Source organism: Uloborus diversus, chromosome 3 (genome assembly GCF_026930045.1).
Source record: "Uloborus diversus isolate 005 chromosome 3, Udiv.v.3.1, whole genome shotgun sequence".
In the NCBI taxonomy this organism is placed as follows: Eukaryota; Metazoa; Arthropoda; class Arachnida; order Araneae; family Uloboridae; genus Uloborus; species Uloborus diversus.
This window is the reverse complement of record NC_072733.1, coordinates 127,121,721-127,138,157: the sequence shown is the minus strand read 5'-3', so window position 1 is coordinate 127,138,157 and position 16,437 is coordinate 127,121,721.

Sequence of the window (16,437 nt, the reverse complement as noted above, 5' to 3'; positions counted from 1 at the left end):
GGATATTTTGCTTTTTATTTCTACTCAAGTGAAATATCCAGTATATTTTAAATCAGTGGTTTCCAACCTGAAGCGATTATCCCCAAAAGGTTGATTTGGTTCCTTCAGGGAGCAATGAACATTCAAAACAAAAATTTAAATGATAATAATAATAATAATAAACATAAGTAATAAACATAAATCATTATATTTTTTCAATTTTTAAATTCTAATAATTTGTGTTTATTAATAATAATAAACATAAATCATAAGAATTTAAAAATTGAAACAAAACAGCAGATATTGAAAGTGAAAACGTATGCAAAATCGATGGTCCAGAGTTTAGACAAAAAATCACGAGTTTAAAAAAGAAATGAATTAAATTCAGGAGGGCCATGCACATCCTCATATCTTGGGCAAGCATACGAATTGTATTCAGGGCAGGTTCTGGACACCGGAACAAACCATTCTCTCTCTTCTTTTTTTTTTTTTTTCTTCAAGTTTAAAATGCCAAAGTTTTTTATTCTTCCAAATCCTAAATTTTATGCAAAAAAAAAAAAAAAAAAAAAGGAAAAAAAAAAAGAAAAATGTTCTGCTGTCTTTGAAAAGTACATTAATAATCTTAGTTTATTATCTCCCTTCAAAAATTAATTGCTCTTGAAAAGAAACATAAAAAATTTGTGTAACAATAAGTGGATCAAATTGGTACAGTATTTAGGCTTTAAATTAAAATTACGTACAGTAAAATCTGTAAAGTTGACCACCATTGTAAGTTGACCACCTGTCTATGTTGACCTATTTTGTCAGGAACGGAATTAGTCCTATCTTATAAAATAAAGGAAAACCTCTAACTTGACCACCTGTCTATCTTGACCACTAATGTACGCCAAATTTGGTTTGGAGTATTGTAAAAAACCCTTTGTAAGCTTACCACTTGGTTTATTGTTTTAAACTTTCTTCAGTAAATTATTTTATTTTATTATTTATTAATTTATTATTATTGTATTATTATTATTATTTGATAGCTTTCTAAGAATGTTTTTAATGCTTCGATGACGGACTAGCATTTTACTAACTAAACAGCAGCATAAAGCTTATGCTGCTCTTTATTCTCCAACCTTATTTTTCTTTTGTTGTTCTATTTGAGATAGTTTTTTGTACTTTGTTCAATAAAAATAGGTGTCAGTAGAAAAGTACAAAGTGTTTTCTTTCAGTTGCAATAGGTTGTGGCAATACTGGAATTGTGCTAAGGCCCGGGGCTGTACATTTTGGGCCCTCTGCAACAAAATGGGTAGGGCATCTCCCTAGTGGCCAGCAGTGTTTATTTGTAAAGTTAATAAGTCTTAATGCTAGTTTTTCTTTCTTCTTTTCTTGAATTTCTAGGGCCGTTATCCCCCTTGAGGAAGTGAGCCCCCCGCACTGCGGGTACGCAGATATGAGCTTGCTAAAGAGCCCGTCTGGCTTATTTCGGGTGCAAGGGATTAAGATATAGGACATTTTAATTTTGCCTTTATGAACTGAGAGAGTCGAGCTTGTTGCTCTTTGTGCTATAAGTGTTACATAAAAAGGCTTCAAAAAGAAAGTTAGTTGAACTTGAAATTAATAAAAATTATGAAATATTAAAATCAATTGAAAAAGGAGAAAGCCAAAGAAAATTAGCTGGCACATATGGAATTTCTAAAACTACGGTGTCTAATATAGTTTAAAACAAGGAAAAAATAACAAAACTATTTGAATAGTATTTTTAATTATGGTTTCACTTTCAATAATGTTAAACAATGAAAGTGAGTTGAACAGAAAGAGTAATAAGGGTGAATTCCTCGAAAAATGAATACACGGTGCGAGAAATGACAAAAAAATATTTCAAAAAATCATTACTGCCCTTTATAAGTTGACCACCGGTCTAAGTTGACCACCAAAATACTGCACCACGAGTGGTCAACTTACACAGGTTTCACTGTATGCAAAAAATACTAATATCGATTTTACGTTAATCTAAAATTTGCTTTTTTCAAGAAAAAAGGTAAGGGGGCGACGGATAAAAAAATGTTGGAAATCACTGTTTTAAATATTTATACTGTTTGTACTTTTGTGAATTTTATCTTTGTTTAACGAAAATAGATGAAGTGGACGGTGATATACAAAAATGAGTTATCCAACAAAAATTTTCAAAAAAATAATGAGTTATTCACATATGTTGGCAGATAAACTGATAGACTACGGGGATACAAAGACAATTTAAGCCAAATTCTGAATTAATATGTCATCTATGAAGTTCAGCTTAGAACTCAATTTACTCAAAAGTACTGCTTGGTGGGTTGACTCATTTTTGTGTAACACCGTCAATTTGTTATAATTATAACCGATAGTTCAAGTTCTTATTATTTAAAGTGCTGATGACAAAAAATAAATAAATAAATAAATAAATAAAAAACACATGATGATTAAAAATACTAAACTTACCTAAAAAAGATTATTGTCACCGTTGGATTTAAAACACATGCAATCCCATTGAGTAGTCAACACGGTGTATAACAAATGAGTCGTTTTTTTCCTCGGAGACGAAATTGAGGAGATCTCAAAATTATCTAATTGGTTGAGAAAGTCATGATCTATCTATTGCAAAGTGCTGGGAAAAATAACAAAAAAACGAAGGATGAAAATGAAAAAAAAAAAAAAAACTTTTTAGCAGACGTTTTGCTCCTATACATTCTATTCTTAGGATGGCGCCTTTCTCTTATTTCATTAGAAAAAGGTTTAATGTAATATTTTCCCAGACAGTCTCAGATCCTCTCTGATGGCCACAAAAAAAGATCCCCACCCCCAATAAAACTCCTTACCAGAATTCCAGGAAACATCAATCCTGAACAGATACGAGAGACACTCACATACCCTGAAGGCTTCGCTTCGGACGAAGACCACCCAACAAAGACATTGTTTCGTTTTCCCTACGTAACAAGATACGGTAATAGTTATAGGCAAGAACAGACTAACGTCCTGAGAGTGACCGTTGAAAAAGTAGCGGCTGTCCTCCTCTCCCTCCTCCCCCCCCCCCAAACAAAAAAAAGAGCTGTTCTGGCTGATGCAGCCCTCGACACAAGAACGGCCGGCCTAGCGAAGAACTTTTTTTTTAAAATAAAATTGAGGAAAATGGTACGTACACGTACACATTGAATGCACAGAAAACGGCCCCAGTTAAGGACGGCCCATGTGGAATTTTCCACATTTCACACGTGGCCAGTCCGCCCCTGAAGATATGAAATATGTGAGTCACAAAAATATTTAATATGTTTCAGAAACATAAGAACCATGGTTTTTACATTTTTTGTGCAGGATAAAGCAAGGAGCTGAATTTGACATATATTGGCATTCCTTCTCCATACTCCCTCCCATTTGTGTTTGTAACTACACTTTCCCAACTTTTCAAAGTTTTCAAGTACTAGAAAATAAAATTTATTTTTCAAGTACTTTATTTTTGAAACGAATCATACAAATTTCCGGCAGTTGGGGGCCCTAAGCTATAGCTTGCTTAGCTTGTAAGTAAATCCAGGCCTGCAAATAACCGCTCCGATTCTTAATGGGTTTTTTTTCATTCTACATATGAACGTTGATAAGATAGAATGGCTCCCAAACGCGCTTTTTCATCTAAAGTTGGCGAAAATGGAAAGAAAATGAGAAAGCTTCTGACCATTAAAGAAAATGTCAAGATTCTCAATATGCTTGAACAATTAATAAGTGGATTCAAAGTAGTACAGCAATCAGGTATAAGTGTATCTTTGATACGTGCAATTAAAATTCAAGAAAAGGAAATCCGTAAAAGTTCAGAACTTAGTTTTGATACTGAAACTCGCAGAGTAATGTCTGAGCAAAATACAATCATAAGAATAGAAACTGCTCTTTCATTGTGACTTAAAGAGGCCAGAAAGAGGGGTGCTCCCACACTTTCATAAACCATCATCTTCATCCTTTTAAAAATTATAATTACGTTTACGATATCTACTGTTCAGTGCTAATATAATGCAGTATGGTAAGACAAAACAACATTAGAAGAAGCACCAGTTTGCAAATTACAGCAGACACGTGTTTCGGCGTTACAGGGAATGCCTTTTTCAATGCAAAAAATAATGAGCTTATGGATGAAAAGACATCCGACAAAAGATGGTTTACAAAGATGCAGTATGGTTTGTACGGTACTTAATGTAAGTACCGTACTGTTTTAATTCATGTCTCTCATTGTTCATTGATTTTGTGCTTTGTAGTAGTAATTTATGTTAAATTGTAACGCTTTAATGCTTAGTTATTTAACGCTAAAATGCGGAAAAAAATCATTTCTTTATAACAGATACGGTAATATATAGTTAAGAAATGTTTTTAGACAATTTAAGGGGCGTTAACACTTGTCTGAAGTAATTAGGTATGCTTACAAAAAATTTCTAAACGCGAAATTTCGACTTGTGCGAGGGGTCTTGGAACGCATCCCTCGCATAAATCGGGATCCGACTGTATTTTTATTATAACTTGATGCCTTTTTAAAAAGAATTTTTTTTCCTTTTAATTAGTTTATAGTTCTGCAAGAGATTTTGAATCTTTTGCCCAAGCTTAAAAAGACGGCAAAAAGCTGAAAAGAGAAGCGAAGTTGCTACATTAAAAGGTGGAGATGAATGTGATGTCCAAGAAAGCTCCCAAGTTGCAGCTGCAATTGGCGATATTAATGCTGCAGAACATGAATTTGTTTTGTGTCTGTCAAGCATTAATAGTTTGATGCAGTTAAAAGTGATGCATTCGTAAGTATAGCAAAATTCCTGAGTACCTTATAATTTTGTAACTTACCTTTTCTGCAAGTTGTGTACTAGTAAGTAGCTAAAAATTCCCCAAACTTTTTACTGACGAGAGTTTATTCTAGGAATGCACCAATTCGTTGGTAATTAGTCATGCTGCCGATTTTAATGGGCAAGAAAATTATTTTTTGAATAAAATTATATATTAAGTATGCCTAGAACAAGAAACTGTGGATGAATTTATTATACATAAGTAAATATTTTTTTTTATTGTTTAAGAACCATAGTAGGTGGTTATATGCAGCCTGACTCAGTTCCCCTCGCTTCCTCTCAACTTTTGACAGAATACTCCTATTCAAGCAAAAAAAAAAATGTTTTTCAGTTATTGTACTCTCTTTTTATACACATAACTACAACATTTTACAATTTGCTTTAAAAATTACACCCTTTAATTGAGCAAAAATGTTATTGTGTAATATGTTTTTGTTTTTAATGCAGGTATTTTTTTTTTCAACTGAGAGAGCAGTAAAAGCCATTATGATTATAATTAATCAGCTAATGGTTAATTGGCCAATTTGCTTATCAGTGCATCCCTAGTTTATACACTGTAATGAACTATTTGATGGCCTAAATAGCAATAAAACTTGCTTGAGCATGTTTTCAAAGTCACAAGGAATCTCTTTTTCAATAGAAACACATGTGAGCTTATGAATGAAGAGAAATTCCGCAAAAATAGATTATGCATATTTACGAAAGTCTCTGAACTGAAAGTTCTAGTGAAACATATCTTCATTAATTGTGACCCACCATGTTATCCTAATTGAAAATTAATAATATATGCCTATTTACTGATTGAGGAAATTAGGATCATTCAAAAAAAGATTTAGAACTTTTTTTGAAAAATGTGAAAGCCCATACAAATTTTTGAAAAAAAAAAAAAGTATGTATTATGAAGTAGATTTATTGCATACCAAAATATATATAATGACCTGTTGACAAAATGTATAATATACTCTTACTCACCAATAAAAGGTTTCTAAAAAACTTTGACTTTTGTCGCAGTCATATTTTTTATTTAAGTTTTAAAAGGGGCTCTCATTGGCTGTAAGTCTTTAAAAGAACTTCAGTTGCAAAAGTTTTCAAAATCTATTCAGGCAGTCAGGGCCGGATTTGGAAATGTGGAGGCCCTGGGGTAATGAAGGAGTGAAAGCCCCTAATCAGGGTTCCAAAAGATCATCATTTTTTCGAAAATATTAGATACTTTGATATATATATCCGAATATTTTGATATATATGTATACAGTCGACGCTCATTATAACGACTACACATTATAAAGACCGTCCCATTATAACGACCAGTGGTAAAAGTCCCAACTTTGTTCCTATAAACTGTATGTCAATTTGCTTTCGTTATAACGACCGTTCTGTATCGTCTAATCCAATACAGCGACCGAATCAGCGGACGTTATTTCTTGTGTTCTTTCCAATAAAACAAATTTGTAGCTTAAAATGACCTTGATTATTGTTTACGGACATCTGCCTGAAGTTTTCAATGTTAAATCCAACTTTGAGAGGGGTGGGGGGGGGGGGATTACCATTCACCACAGCTAGCACAGAAAAAATAATGGGAGGAAAAATCGAGAAATTTCCAGATTCCTAAGAAAAGGGAGTTGACAGATGTATTGGTAGTTTGGTGTTTGAACCTAGTGGTTTTAAAGATTTGGGGTTCTCAAGGGACTTTTAAATGTTTCTTTGGAAAGCAAGAGAAACACAATTTAACACCTATATCTGAAACATAAAATAATGTTTTGCAAAAATTACGTCTGCTAAAAAGGCAGACGTCTGTTTCTGGTTTTATCTTCAGAAATTGTTGTGGTAGTAGTAGCAGATTTAAAAGTGTGTAGCATTTTCCTCCCTATATTTTTACTTTAAAACTTGTTTAATATTCTGTCATAATATTTTGCACACGACTTTTCTAAAAATTCCTATGATAAAAAAAAATTGGGCATTTACTTGGGCATGCATGATGACGGTGTACATTTTTTAAATTTATACCTCTTATAACGACCACTCGTTATAAAGACCTTTTTCTGTGGGACGGAGATGGTCGTTATATTGAGCGTCGACTGTATATCCGATATTTTCAACCCTTGAAAGTTAGGATATTTTGTAAAAATTTTATTGTGGGGGGCCCCTTTGTTGTGGAGGTCCCGGGGCAGTAGCCCCGCCTGCCCTCCCTTAAATCTTGCCCTGCAGGCAGTATCCTTTACCTAGGAAAATAATCCATCTACTAGACCATCACTCACATAACTGGTTCCTTCATTTAACCAGTTACTATTTTCCTTGTTTGGCAACTGTTTTGCAGACTTTTTTATTTAAAATTCTACTTAAACCACTATTTTTAGACCATAACTTAGTGGCAGCCCTGTTCTGTTTATCACGGCAGCATCAAAAACTTGGCAATCTGATATTTATCAATGGAACAATGATATGATGAAAAAGGATGGCTTATAAAAATTGTTTTTGGTTGAGACATTTTTTTTTTTTTTTTTTTTTTCAATTCTGGTTCATATTTGATCTACCATCGTAAAAATCTTATTGAAGAAGGGCTTGATTTGGAAAACGTTCAGTTAGGCCTTAATCATCAATGAAACAATTTTATGATCTTAAATCATCTCTTGAGAATTTCTCAGCCAGGGATTTTACCTGGGTGGGAAGGCCGAAGGACCTAAGTTTTGTCATGTTTTTGACTACTATATTAGAATTGGTAATATATGTTATAACGAAGGGCTCTGGGGACTCAAAACTCTCTTTGCTGCCCCACTACTTAAGTCATATTAATAAATTTTGTTATACATGATTTGTATTTTTTGTTATGTGTAATATATAATTCTTACTATGCATTTATTTAGCATATTTCACTGTGTAAATTAATGTGTAATTATATCTTAAGTAACTAATTGTTTTTTTTCTTTAGCTAGTGTAAAAATTAAGTACTAACAAGCAGAGACTAATTTCATTAGCCATCAAGTCAGTAAAGTGCTAGCTGGTGCTGCTGATTGGAACTTGCATCGTTCTAGAAAAATCGAAAGAGGATACTAGACTTGCAAATCCGAATAAGAAGAAGAAAATGTATAGATGCAAAAAAAAAAAAAAATGTATAAAACTTTTTTATTCATAATAAATTTGTAAATATATAAATTGCTCCAAAATATTCTTTTTGAAGAAAAAACAAAGAAACAAACTTCCTAAAATAATAGTGGCTGCTTACAGTTGGAAGCTCCCTATTAGCCATTAGAAAAGTTTTTATAATCTTGTAGCGCATGAATGCAACATGTTTCCTATTTTTTGTTTTAATGACTTTACTTTTATCATTTAGAGAAAACATTCTTACAGAATTAAACTATCAATGAGTAGAATAGGATGTTCGCATCTGATACTTAATCTTAATACATTCAGGGCCTGGTTTAAGCATAAGCATGAGAAGCACAGGCTTTAAGAACCCCACAAATTACAAAAAAAAATACATAAAAATTTCATAATGGGTGTTTAAATTTGTATTGCACTATAAAATTTTTCTAAACATTTTTATTCAAGTATAAGTTCATTGCTGGCTCTGTTTTAACGAGGTTTACGAGTTCAGTGAAAACCTAACTCTCTCCCCATGGATTGATTAAACTATTTGGAGTGATGCATGAGATCACTCAGATGTAACTCTGTGTTGGTACGGATCGAACTATTGCTGCTTAAGGCATTTATTTTGTTTCTGTTGATTTACAATGTTTCAAAATGTTTGAATCTTTTTTTTTTTTTTAATGTAAGTTTCAAGTTACAAATACAGAGCTGTTGATATTTATCCGGATTATACAGGCTGATAAAGTGACTAGCACCTAATTTGCTGGGCCCAGAGCCTGTTCTGAGTTTTCACTTTTGTATCCGTAATGTAAAAACAATTTCTTATTACTATCTAGTGTTTCATTTAGTTAGAAGCAATACTTAACATGCAACTAACAAAATACATGCTGAGCTTGGAAACCAGTTTGGGGGAAGGAAAAGACTTAGTTTAAGATATTCAGTGACATTATCAAAACAGATATACCCCGAAATTTTTTGAAATTGCAGTTGCAAAAACCCAGTTTTGGGTAATGTTTGAGGGAAGAAAGATTGGGGCCAATCCCTGGGAATTTTTTGAAATTGAAATCTTCAAAACACAATTGTGATAATATCTTGGGTAACGTTTACGGGACCGGCAATCTTTACCCATTGAAGCTCTAAAAGCGTAATTTTGGTTGACTTCCAATGATGTTATGTGGAAGAATTTTCGGAAGCTCCTCTCCTGAAAATTTTCAAAATTTAAGCCCTAAAAACTAAATTTCAAACAATCGTTAATGGTAGAGAAGGGGGGGGGGGGGCGAAGAAACATTCCGCCGAAAATTTTTTTAAGTTAGCTTTTGAAAAGGCAGGTTTTAGAGGATTTTCGGTACTGTTTGTGGGAGGAGAGATTTGGGGCCACTTTTCGGTAATTTTCGGTGACGCTCTCCCGGAATTTTTTCCAGAATTGAAGCCCTGAAAACGAAAGTTTGAACGATCTCTGGTAATATTGGAGGGGGGGGGGAGTTCGAACATAACTCGAATTTTTCCGAATTGAAGTCCGAAAAACGAAATTTTTCGCAATTTATTTTTGTGAAGGTTCGAAAATTTCCCCCCGCTGGCTGCGGCCTTGCTTGAAAAACATCCCCAACATTTTAAGATATAGAATTAATCCTTCGGGGTGAATGACACCCAAAATGTGTCTTATGAGCGTACGAAAAAATACATGCTCAAAACTTGCTCCAATATTTAAAATTTATAGAATCCAACAAACGCAGTAGCATTACTACAAGAAGGGGGGTGCTACTTGAATCGGTTTAAAAGTTAATTAAAAGTATAAAAATTTCATTTCAGAAATTATTTTCAGATTTTTTGGTTGTATTAAACGTTGCATATTTATTTTGATTAGGTAACATCCTTGCTTTAAATTACTTTAGAATTCTCGCGAAAATCTTCAAAAATCCCGGAATAAACCCAGTTTTTTCTTTTCTTTGCAATACTACTTATGACTGAAAGGTGGAGGGTGAACGACCTTGGAAACTAATACGAGCGAAGGCAATATTCCACAACAGTATTGCCCAGTAATATATGCAGGGCCAATGTCACCTAGTTACCAAAGTATCTGCCAAAGTTGCGAAAAAACTTGCCGGCAGTATTACCCAATATAATTACACAACATTGGGAAAAACTTTACCGTTTGGTGGTGGCCGACCCAATTAGACCGATAATGACGAATTTTGTTCTACAAAATTGGCCAGCCCTGCATCTGCCAGCGTTGCAAAAAGCTTGCCGGCATACATTGGCTAATTTTGTTCTGCCAGTATCAGCCAATACTGGCGTTGTGTAGTGCCCAATATTGTATAAAGTAAACCGTTTGATGTCAGCTATCCTAACTTTACGTGATATTGGCCAGTCTTCCAAACATCTTGTTTGCGACATTTTTTCATTGCACATTCTTTGTCGTAGATGGAACAAAACCCAGCGCCGGAGCGGCAACTTATGAAGGAGAAAATTTTTAAGTGCACTGCGCACCTTGACGAGACCTGGGAGAGCTAAAAACCCTAGTAGCACATGACGTACGACAATATCGTAAAAATACCAATGCTATATCGCTGTGTCATCGGGTCACAATATAAAACGATGTCTAATCTGACAGAGCGTGCGCTATTGTGACAGTATCGTTACGCGTCATTGTAACGATGACGCAAGCGTCATTATGCAGTCATCCTTTCCCATAGCTACGCTATCTTCCTATATCGCTTATGCGTCATTGTAACCATAACGTAAGCGTCATCGTGTCGCAATGAGAGAGGGGTGTAAAATTTCAAAAATTTGAAATTTTTAAATAAAACTGGATTATTTTTTATTTATTCCATTTTATTCATAAAATAACAGTACAGCTTTGAAATATGACTATAATAAAAATAATTTTGTAAAATATCGTTTCTCGTAATATCGTGACGATGACGCGCTATACAGCAAAAACAATATACGGCAATGACGTACCGATGACGCCACGATATGGTGTGCTACTACGGAAAGCTATCTTTTTAAAACTTGAACTTAGAAAGGTTTCGAAATGGGAAGTTTGAGCGACGAGCATGTTGGGTGCTGGGAACATTTTGGGCTCCCAGCACATTGGGCCCAATGATCCCATCGCCCAAAATCTCGGCGCCCAATGTTCCAGGCGCTCAATATGCTCGGCGCCCAAAGTTCCTAGATCGGAAAGGTTTACGCTGGAGAGTCACTTACCTTGCCTCTTCTTCTCTGACCTGGCTCAACAGAGCCTAAAATGGCGTTTTTGGGACATCAGTAATTTCTTACAATTTCCCAAGCGATTCCCCCTCCCCCTTCCTCGTCTTGTAATAAAGCCAAAGATAGCTTTAAAATGTTTTAAGGTGTAGGTATAAAGACTCCCAAAGTTAATTATTACCTAAAGATAGCTTTGTTTTTAGAGCTTAACTCTTCCTTGGACACCCCCAAACCCTTTTACGTTGAAAGGTGTCCGTAGGAGAGTACTCTCACCCTTCCAAAGTTTCGCTTATACAGGCTAAAATTGCGTTTTTAAAATTCAATATGAAAAAGTTTCAAGAGCAGCGCCAACCCTGACCTTTTAAGTCACTATAAAAATCATTTCTAGGCCTTGAATTTCAGAAGTTTTCCGGGGGAGGTGTTCCTTTATTCCACCTCCATTTCCCTTGCGTTAATACCAAAAAAAAGTCAGACATTGCATGCTTTTGATTTCCATTATGAAAATTTCCAAAGTAGATCCCCCTCTCATTTTCTTCAAAGATAGCGAAAGATATATAGCAGAAAATTGATTTCAGTTTCGATACCGTTACAAAACAAAGTCCCGTTTTAAGGTGCAATTTCAAAAAAATTCCGGACTAGAGCCACTCAACTTCTCTTTCAGTAACAAGACATCCCCTTAACATCACCAAAAGATCATAGGCGGCTGTACCAAAAAAGGGGTTAAACGAAGTGTAGAGGTTGGGGGGGGGGTAACCACTGAAGCTTTTTTTTAATTATTATTCGTGAAATTGGGCTATAGTATTCCTGGCTTTTAATACTACTGATTCAATTTACTTCTTAAACTGCAAAATATGGCCTCGAAATTCGGGGCGGAGATTAGATTTTTCCTTTCAATTTTAAAATTCCATTTTTATGAAATAAGATGAGTAATGTCCCTTTATTTGGAATATTTAGTTCATACTTTCGTGAAATAAATCAATTTACTCTATAAAAAATTAAAAAATCATTTTTCCATCGGTGTCTTTGTTCATCCTCTTATATTAACGAAAACCACCAAAAATTGCAATTTTAGTTTAACTCGTTACCTTCAAATTACTAATAGATTCACCTCCCCCCTCCCTTTTTCCTGCGATTAAATCTTAAAATTTTATTAAAAAACTTGAAGGAATCAAAATGGTGGATTCAGGGCCTGGTTTTAGTGGTGGTCCTTTCCAAAAAAGGAAGGGGGAGGCCGTCATTTAGGGATTCAGGAGGAGCAATTGCCTCCAACTCCCATGTGCTAGGTCGATTTTTTTTCGAAATTTTATGTCAATGAAACGTTGCCTCAGAGGCTGCGACTGGGACTGAAAAGTGCGGGGGGTGGGGGGGGGGGGCAAAAAGAAAAACCTAAAAGCCATAGGATTTTTAGCGGCAGCAAAAAAATGAGAAAAAAAAAGTGTAAAATTTTGTTAGGGCTGGTTTTGAGAGCAGATGAGGGGTAATTGATGTGAACTCACTTATTTCTTAAGATGTTGATGAATTTTGTACACAATAACTTTCTTCGAAGAAACACTTAGACTTACAATAGTTACCAGAAGTTTTTTGAGATGTCACAAAAGGTTGGTGAACATTTCATTAAACAACTACACTCCTGTTTGTGAACATTGCAACACCATGAAGGAAGCATCATAGTTGAATAAAATTCAATACCCAGTTGAGTGATAATGGTACAAATAAATGATTACATTTTGAAACCAAGCAAACAATAAAAAGAGATAGAAAATTTTGTGGGGCCACCACGCGTCGCAATAAGAGCTGCTACACGACTCGACATGGAGTGAAACAAAGTTTGAACATCTGCCTGCGGAAGAGTATTCCATATTGTTTGTATGCGCATTCAAAGTTCGTCTGTCGAAACAACAGGACGAGGATCACGAGCGAGACGCCGCCCAACGAAATCTCACACATGTTCAATCGGTGACATATCCGGGAAATATGCAGGCCAAGGAAGAAGTTGTACCTGCTGCGAATCAAGGTAGGATTTGACAGTCCTGGCGACATGTGAACGGGCATTATTCTGCTGGAATACAGCCCCTGGCAATCCTTGCAGGAAAGGAATAACTTGGGGCTGTAAAACTTTGTTTATGTATCGAATACTGTTCAAATTGCCCACAATTCGTAGCAATTGTGATCGTCCATGATATGCTATGGCACCCCATACCATAACTCCGAGTGTTCGTCCATGTGGCGTTCGATAATGCACTCCGGAATGTGCCTGACACGAATTCGGCCATCATGGAGCCACAAATTGAAGCGGGATTCGTCTGTAAAGACGAGCTGCTGCCAATCAGCACGCCAGCTCCTATGCACATTGGCTCATTGTAGCCTCAGGCGGCGATGGTTTTGCGTAAGAGGAATCCTGTATAAAGGAATCCTTGCGCGCAGCCTACGCTGTAGCAAACGTCTCCGAATTGATGAAGCACACAATGAAACACCTGTAGCTGTTGACCACTGTGCTGCCAATTGTCTAGAAAAAGCTGTGCGGTCTGTCAGCGCCATACGCACCAGGTGTCTTTCATCGCGAGCTGACGTCACATTTTGGAACCCACTCCCAGATTTCCGAGCTGTCCGACCTTCGTCCGTCCACTGCTTTCAAACATGCATGATTGTGCTGCTGTTATGCTGCACAAGAGCGGCTACTGCGCGATAAGACAATCCAGCTTCACGAAGGTGAACTATTCTGCTCCATTCAAACTCCGAAATGTGCTCAAATTTCGCTTTCTTTCGTCGAAGAGGCATAGTAAAGATTCAGTTACTCTAGCATATAACCACCGATAATCATACACGCCTCGCTACAGCCGTCTACTTATATTCGGTTCGATCCGCAGTTCAGAGGAAGCTGCTCAGCATACGCATGCGCTACCGGTCTGCAATTCTGATCATTTGCATATCATGCCGTACTTTACATTTCCTGCAATTTTCAGCTCACACGCGTAAGTCATTCGTGGTTTTGCAATTTTCCCAAACGGGAGTGTATTTAAGTAAAACAATTGATTTACTAATATCTAAACAATGAATACATAAACTAAAAGTTACTGCTTGTGATAAATAATGTTCCGTAAACAGATATACAAAGTAAAACAAAGAATTATGTTCAGAAAATTTTGATTTCTGTTTTTTTTTTATTTTTAGATTTGGTTTCTAAATTGGAAAATAAAATAAATAAATGAACCATAGAAAAATACCCCCCCCCCCCGAATCGCCGCCACTGCGTTGCCTTTATAACCTCACATGCGCCACGAAAATATTTAGGCGTTCAGCAAAAGGTATAAAATTTATAATTTTCTTCAAAAAAGTTATTTAAATAAAATATCAAGTTCAAAATTTAACTTAAATTTGAAAAAGTCTATATATTGAGCACCATGTGGGAGACATTAATATATTGCAGGAGAGCAAACATTTCTATTCAACGCTTATCGGCTTAACTGTTTATATTGCTCAGCTTGATAACTTTTTGAAGGAAATTTCAAAATATAGGTCTCTTGCGTGTCACCTAAATATTTTTGTGGCACATGTGGGGCCAACTTTTTATCATCATGAAATTTCGAACTGCAAAAAACTTTTTTTTTTTTCGATACGGCCTAGTACAGTGCTGGTTCACACTTTCAGGCTCAAGTCGGCACGGATTGTCGTTGTTCAAATTATATGAAACTTTTTTACAATTGTTTTTGCCCAAAAGGAAAAACATGAGGCTGTTCGTCTTGAAAAATCTACTTTCGTTTTCTTTTGGGGACACCCCAAATACGCATGCGTGTGTGTACACACATGCGATATTGGCATTCTTTCCATCTTAAAATTTTGAAGCTTTTTTTTCGATTGTGTTCAAAGCCCCCCCCTCCCAAGAGAAAAACGTCCAATTCCCTCCCCGCCTCCCCCCCCTCATGCGGGGAGGACAAGGCGATCAAGCGCTCTCTCGCGGAAATTTAACGTGGACCAAAACGCATTTTTAAGCAGGCTTTGCTTAGAGGATGAGATTATTATAGGGCACTTAGCCCTTGTAGCAAACATATAATATAGGGAAAGTGGGATCCATTCTCTTAAACTTATTAATAATACTTAGTGCAAAAATTCCTATAGAAGTGTGCACTTTAGGTGAAACTATAATTGAAGTTTAATGAGCATAAATAATAAACACTAACCTGGAAACGCTTCTGTGAAAAATGTTGCTTGAACTCCCTAAAACATTATTTTTTGGAAATTTGTTTTGCCTTTAATTCTGTGACGCAGAAAACGAAGCCCAAAAATGTGCAAAACCAACCATACTGTGATGACAGGATTGCCATTTGCCACTCACTTATAGGTAAAAAATTCTTCGAGTTTACCCTGTGTGAGTAGCAGCATCACAACTGAGCAAACACTAATCCAGTATAATTTCGATTTAACGATATCAAATTTACGGATTCCCTCAGTTAAATGATACATTTCACTGGTTCGGATTTAACTTTATTGAATATATATATGCTGCTCGATTTAACGATAACTTTCTCCAGTCCCTTGGCAATTGTTAAATCGGTGTATTTGTATAAGAAAATGAATGTGGGGCCGTGGTAGCCCGATCGGTAGAGTGTCGGATTCGGAGCCGGAGGGCCGCGGGTTCGAACCTCGATGGTCGAAGACCCACCGTCGTCATTAAAGGGGACTGAGCAACGTTAAATATGCTCGTGGTCTCAATGTCCTCCAAGTGAAACGATACCTCTGGGGGTGCTAATTTCAGGTAGCTATTAGCTCCTGGATTAGTTCAAAATTCTCATTAACTGTTGGATCCGGTGATGGTGCTGCCATCTATCGGTATATAAAATAATGGAGGCAAGGCACTTAGTATGCAGCCCTCGACATAAATACAGTTGTAGTCAGTTGTGACTCTTGAATAGAATAGAATAGAATAGAAAATGAATGTCCTAAAAGTTTCATAAAAACTTTTAGGACATTAATTTTCTTTTAAACTTTTAAGACATTAATTTTAGGACGGAGGGAAAATATAAATTAATAAATTAAAGAGGAAATGAAGAATTCATTAAAACTGAAATAAATAGCATGGTGACTGAATATTTATATATTTAACTTTTTATTTTTTACAAAAAAAAAGCTCTCTTTAAATCATTCATTGCTTGTACCTTAAAAGAAAAACACTAAAAGTTAGCAGAACAGTATATTGAAGACTAATCTCATGATCTCTAAATTAAATTAGCATAAAATTCAAGATGCATGCCAAATAAAATATTCAAGACCATTTGATTTTACGATAGATATTTTAAAATTTACTCAAACAAAAACCTGGGGAAAAAATTTGTATGTTAAA